We start from the raw sequence: 7,314 nt of genomic DNA, 5'->3' as shown, positions 1-7,314 counted from the left end.
GGCGGTGGGGCGCGTCCTGAATGGGGTAAAAAAAATCGCCCTGTTGGGGGGGGGGGGCGAGGATGCCTCGCCCTGAACCTATCCCGTGAAGGGAAAAAATAAAAAATAATTTTATTTCTAGACAATTCACCCGTAAAAAATTCATTTTGAATTTGTATTTTATTCTATAATAATAACGTAACTTGAAACTTTGAAAATATAAAAATAAAAAAAATTAAACGGGGCAAAAAGTTGTCTCGTCCCCGTCCCGCCCTGTCGAGTTTGGGGGAAACGGGGTGGGGCCCCACCCCTGAACCCGTTGGTTGCCATCACTATATAATTTAAAGGTAAAGGCATTATCAACATAAATTATAGGGAAGTGTCCATTAAAATACTCAATTCAAATAGAAGACCAACATTTCCTGCTACAAACCATAGGAAGAGGGAATGGAGAAAGAAGGGGTACAATGGAATGCGTCGAAGAAGAGGGTGGTGGTGGAGTCATTGGGATAGATAAAGGAATCCTCGATCTTGCCCAGAAAGCATCAGGCTATCAAGGACATTGGGCCTTCCTCAATCCTCGAGCTTAAGGCGCAACTCTACAAGTCACCAGAAGAATCCAAGCGCCAATCTAAAGAGCCCATCCACTCGGCAGATAATTAGTAGGGTCACCACCGTGAGGTCCTCAACGCCAAGAAGAAGATCTCCGCTCACGATCCCTTCTCGCATAAGAACTCCGGTGAAAATGCCCGTGCATCCTAGCACGTTAAATTATCTTTTTTACAATGTTAATTTGGATATCACTGTAATTAGTAATTCATTATTTGATTGGAATTTACGAGTATTTGGATGGAGGGATAACTATGTGCTAAAAAAACAATATCACACACTCACACACAAATTTATATACATATGTATAGATATATATACATACATATGTATATGTATATATGTATATGTTTATGTATATATACATATAAGATGAAGCTAATTATTTTACTTATATGCTTCCACCCTGGAAGGCGAATATTTATTTCCAACTTGAAGCCCCCCCTTTCTTTTTGTGTAAGTTATTTGATTGTAGTTCCTAGCCATGCAATTTTATTCATACAGATGTTAAATGCAGTTTTTGAAATGGATTTTGATTGTGTGAGTAGTGGAAGCAATGAGGGTCTTGGATTTACAGGTTTGGTGGATTTGAAATCTTAAGTCCTAACAAATCCCCAAAACCCCAGCTTCCATCCTTGTTGGGAATAAAAACCTCATGTGGCATGTCATCACGGGAAGATTACCGAAAATCTCGACAATTGAGGTTTCGATGTTTACTAGTGAAACCAACCATTATTTGGTTAAATGTAGTGTTTTACTTGCATGTCCAGGAAAAGGAGGTGGAGAAAGAGTTTGCACATAATTAACTGGGTCACACCCCTCATTTTTAGTTAAAGTCAAGAGTTGAATTTTCAAGTCAAAGTCAGATAGGGACTTAAATGAAATAAATAATTTTATTGGGACTTAATTGACCAAATTATTTTATTGGGGTTTATTTTATAAATTGTCAATATTTTAAGGTTTAAGATGGATAAAAATTAATTTTTGGAGATTTACTTATATATTATTCAAAGTAAAGTGGGTAGATTTTATATCCAATGGAAGTTAAGGATTTAATGTGATGTTATATGGAAGTGGAGGACTTGAATGCAAATGAGGGCATTAGTGGATTACAATTGTCAAATGCTCAACTATTTAGCCATTTTCAATTGATATATACCTACAAAAATCTGGAAACGAGGCAGAGAAGCTAGAAAAATCGAGAAGAAAGAAAGAAAAGAGAAAGGAAAGAGAGAGAAGAAAAGAAAGAAAGGAAAAAGGAAAAGGAAAAGGAAAAAGAAAGGAAAAGAGGTAGGGTTGGCTATTCCATTTTCATCTTCAGTTTAACAAATTTCTTGGTATGTTTTATGCTTAATTTTTTTAGGGTTGTGATTTATTGGTTTAATTTCCAGATTGAAGGAAGGGATATGTTTGCAAGCCAATATTTTTGAATTGGGAAGGCTACTTATATTAAGGTATGAAATACCAATTTTGGAAAAAAAAAATCTTGAGTTTTTATTTGGGTTTTTGAATGAATATAGTTAACAGGAATAATTGTAGAGATGAAATACTCATTTGAAGGCATGAATTTATGGAGCAAGATGGAAAATTAAATTGGTTAAATTATAATTATTAGTTTTACTAGTTTGGAAGAAGGAATTATTTTTATGTTTGGACTGAAAATTATTTGGATGAATTAGATTTTAATGAAAGGACTAGAAGGTAGAATTAGTTCCAATTGTGAAGGAAATTAAAGAATATATCCAAGTGTCGAGAAGTCGAGTATTTCGTAGTTAAAAGTTAAGGATACTTGGTAGGGTGGTGGTTAAATTGGTTATCTTGTATCATATTTTAGGAGATGACGAGAAGATTGAAATCAAGATCAGTCCATAACTTGGTGAATGGATATAAAACTTATTTTTCATAAATAAATATTTATTAAATTTATGTTAGATTAGGAAATTTATTATTTCATATAGTTAATTTGACAGCATGATTTTTAAAATAAAGTGGATTTATAATCATTTATTTAAAGTTAAATTCAGTTCAATTAAATCATTTGATTAGTATGTTATTTGAATATAAATGTTTCAGTAGAGCTAAGTTATTTTTAAAACCACCAGAAAGTACCCAAGTGATTTTACCCCAGTCTGCACTGGTGTGAATATGTATCCACAATGTATGATTAGTTATGGTGATTTTACCCGCTCTGCACTATTGTGAATGCGTTTCAATAGTGTACGACAAGATTATCAGAGGTCTTTGGGACACACTCTCGTACACACATAGGCTTTGGGACGTGTACTAGGGTGATTGGCCTTTGGGGAAGCTTTGCGTACGTATAGCCAGATTGTCAGAATATAGGATTTGAATGGCTCTACCTTGTACATCGAGATTACTCTGTACATGAGTAAGGCTATTTATTGGGTACCTTTTTGGTGTGATTTTTCAGTATTTCTACAGCTTATCAGATTTCAAATTATAGAATTTAGTCTATTCAGTTCTCAGATTAAAGCTTTCACCTTATAGTATTGATTAGCAGCAATATTTCATAGATTTTCACGATGTTATGTTATTTATATTCGTTACATTTTACAGTTACTTATCTAGAATGATGAACAAAGAATTTTATAATGTATTCATATTTGATTTTAAAAAGCGTTACCAGATTTCGGAATTTCTTAAAGTTTCAATGGAGTAGGAATTTTCAGAAAATATGTATAAATGAGAAAAGTATACTTATTTGCAAACCATCAACTCACTGAATTACAAGCTCATATTTTGCTACCTTTTTTCTGAGCAGATAGCAGCAGAGTTGAGCAGTCTTGGAGCATGTCAATTCACCTAATTGAGCCACACGTCAGTAGTTGTATAGCCTACTTTATCTGATTAACTTTTGATATCTTTAGTACGTTTGGGGACCTTTGGTTGTAGAGTAAAGTTATTATCAATTTGCTAGTATTCTATTTGAACAATTTGGATTTTGAGGGGCTGGTGTACCTTGTTTTATATTATATGTATTGATTTGAGGAAAATTGGTAATTGTTAAGGTAGTTTTAGTTCGTATTTCAGGGGAAACTCTATCAAAATTATGTTAAAAATATTTTTCAGTCAAGCAAGTCAAGGTCGCCTTAATGGTGGATCCGATGCTCAGTTGGTATCTACCATTAGTGCACGACATGTGTCGAGTCCACTAAGGTGATTCGGGACGGGTTGTATCAAACTGTCTGTTTGTTTAATTGGATCGCTGGTGCTGAAATTAGATGAATAATAGCTACTCGGTCTATTTCAGAGACAAGCTCTGGCTAAAAGCTGTTAATGACGGGTCAGCAAGTTATGCAGCTTTAGAGAGAAAAGCAAAGTGATACAATAAGCTGGTGAGGGGCAATCTTTCTAAGAGGAAGACAAATGAGAAGTACTGTGTTGATTTTTTCCGGAAGGGTCATGATGAGCCCCAGTTACCTCAAGGGCATGATACTGTTACACATGAAGCTCGTAATGAAGTTGGTGACTATGATGATACTTTGCCCAATATGAAAGCCACAGGGCTTGGCCGGACAGATGATACAATAGACAGGAGTGAACATAAGCGTTTTGTGAGGGAAGTTCTCTTTCCTAGGTAATTCATGTGATGTCTTTTGCATGAATTTGCTGAGTACCCTTCTCATTGAGGTTAAGCAAATTAATAGTAGGTCATATCCTGGAAAATTCAGAGCATTTGATTATAAATATTGAATACCTAAAATCTAGGACAATTCTTCACCTCTAAGTTTATGTAATTTCCATTATTAGGAGATGTTTTCCCCCAAGGATAACCAGTGCATATTATGCCTCACTGGACAATGACTCTAAACTCCTTGCACTTATTTTTTAGGAGTTTCCTTATGGGATTGATTCTTGAAGATGACTCAGGAGAGAGTGGAATGAAAAAAATGCCCATATAGCCGACCCAGATAAGTAGGAATTTTACTTTGATAAGTTCTTTTGAAGACTATAAAAAGCTTTATAGTTTGTACAACTGCTTGTTATTCCATGGAATTTTTAACCTACATACTGGTGAACCTTCAATCTAGACAAAAGGATAAATTATATTTACAGTATCCATAATGTCTGTTATTTTCTTACACAATGGTCAAGGTGTTGACGTACATGTGCCTGTAGGGGTGTGCATTTTTTCTCTTCGTCGTGCTGTAGAATTATCTGAAAGGTCAAAGAAGAAAAATATTGATCAGATCGAATCACTAGCTGATGCCAAATTTCCTTGGAAAAATCATTTGGTTAACGTCACATAGCTCTATATCATCACTCAATTCCAAGTTCAGTAATAGTTTAAACCGGGATTAGTATGTGAATTCTAACATGAATAATACTCGAGGTCAAGCGATTCGATGAGAAGAAGCAGAAAGTGTGCAAATGCCTTCTTTTGGCATATGTTTTGAAATTTGAAATTTATCATTTGAAACAAAATTTATCCAATCATTCCTCTCGGGAAAGTTCATGAAGAAGTAAATCAAGCAAGAGAAAACATGCCTCAACTCAAGATGCGCAGACAAGAACAGATTGTTGCTCCTCGAGAAAAATTAAACCCCCTTTGGCCTCCCATTAATTTTTATTATATTGGGGGGATAGTGTTTTTTTTTTTTTTTTTAAATGTATGGTTGTAAAAGAATGAAAAGTTTTCGATTTACGTGTAATATTATTTTATTGAAAATTGTATGATTGAAAATAGGAGATAGAAAAATTTAATTTAATTTGATGAGATGAAATGGAAGCTGAATGGGGGCTAAAGCAGACCTACCTCTGCAAGCGGCTCAAGAAATTGAAAGCATCCAAAACCGACCAAACCTAAGTGCAATATGAATGCCTCTGTCCTTTCAAAAATTTATTATAAGAATCTCTCTTAGTTTTATCAGCACATGCCTCTGAATTTTTTTCCCCTCCATATATCCCAGCTGCGATATAGTTATGTAAGTTTTGGTCTATATAAATTCCCTTCTGTAGAACTCGAATTACTATCATCAATGGAAGTGCCATATAGTAATTTTCTGCAGAAAGTTGGGTGTTAATCACACAATTGTGCCTCCTCTGAGATAGTTTTGCGATGTTTGGTGTGAAGCACGAAGGACTAAGGACTGAATTGCAAAGAATAAAAAGTTTGAACTTTCTAATGTTATTTGGCACTATGTACCAAACACGCTTAGTGTCAATAAACCGTGCATATGCATATGAATAGTAGGTGGACAATCAGTGGACTTTGTATTGCATGTACAATTGGAAAAGAAAACGTATATTGTTTACTGCATACTTCGCATCCAAGAAGGGGAATAAACTGATTATTGGTTAAGAATGGTACTGTATTCTTTGTTTTTTCTCAAATTTATTAGAGATTATGGCGATTGTTTACGAGTTGAGCTGAATTGCTGATATACATCTAAGAATCTAATCATATGCCTATCAATGGCGTACAACCTTAACCATGATTATTCTTTTAAGCACAATACAAATTTACTGTTTTTGAGGTTACAATAGCGGTAGTCAATTATTTGGCAAGGCAATTTGCTGTCTCTGTAAATGTAATTGCAAGTTATAATCATGAACTTGAGTAATGTTACTTGGAACTAGGCGTGTTTAGACACCAATTTACGTGGTGGTGCAATGAAATTAAGACGCATTTTAAGTTGTTAGGCAAGTGTCGCTAGGCCTTCGTTACCATTAAGCTATAGGGTTTCTATAACTTGTACAGGGTGATTCATTTCATACAAATAGTTTAAATCTCCATTTTAATTTATAGAGAAGATTTAATTATGTATGATTTATGATTTTAGAAATGTCATTGAGAAAAAATTTCTAAAAATCTAACCAAGATAATGGCTTTGACAAATTTACGTCGATTTAATACCTATCAGTGAATGCAGAGAAATTTTTTGTACTCATAACTGTACTTGTTTTTTTTTACTCTAGTCATGAAAATTTAAAACTTGGAGGTAAATAAACATGAAATAAGACTATTTTTGGATAACTATAAGGTAATTTATATATTATTTTGAAAAAATGAAAATTTGAATCACATAATTCATAATTCCTATTTCCTAATTATTATTCATTTAGACAAACTACTTGAAATGGTAAAAATTAATCCAATAGCCTAAGCGGCTCAAGTCATAAAATAAGGCTCACAGACGGGCCAATTGATCCGAATGCACGGTCCAAGACCCACGTTCAAATTTGAAACCTCCAATAATTTATTCATCAAGATAAATCATGTTATGATTTGACCAGATCAAGTTGGAGTTATTTGTAAACAACTTGTATATCTCAACCGAATAGATCTAATTAGATTTAGCTCTAACCAACTACAAAATCTTGAAAGCCCTCGCAAATTCCGCCTAGATGGTTATTTCACTCCTATAAATTCTATGGTTAGTCAAACATTTAGGTATTTTAACCTCTCTACTCTACTCTTAAATTATTTCCTTTTACTTTTCATTTAGCATTCGTATAATTTTTGACAAGCTTTACTGACTTAACCATCGGAGGGTCTTCCACTGGCACCATAACGGTGTTCTCTTAAGATCTTTTGCAGTCCTTTATTCTACTTCTTGAGTTTTGCAGGATTGCTGATGGCCTGATCGACCCGATTTTCTCAATTGTAGAATTTATCAGCTACAATTTGGCGCCCACCATGGGGCCCTAGCAATCATTCTTACGAATGAAGCTCTTACCATCATTATTCCCTAATCATCCTCA

General features: G+C 34.3%; 1 pseudogene; it reads left to right on the top strand.

The window, feature by feature from the left end:
- The first annotated feature begins 426 nt into the window (after positions 1–426).
- LOC111370076 lies at positions 427–5,416 on the top strand (annotated as a pseudogene).
- The last annotated feature ends 1,898 nt before the right edge of the window (positions 5,417–7,314 follow it).

This window comes from Olea europaea, chromosome 21 (genome assembly GCF_002742605.1).
Source record: "Olea europaea var. sylvestris chromosome 21, O_europaea_v1, whole genome shotgun sequence".
Lineage (NCBI taxonomy): Eukaryota > Viridiplantae > Streptophyta > Magnoliopsida > Lamiales > Oleaceae > Olea > Olea europaea.
Note: the sequence above shows the minus strand (reverse complement) of the source record. Positions and strands in the feature narration are given on the sequence as shown.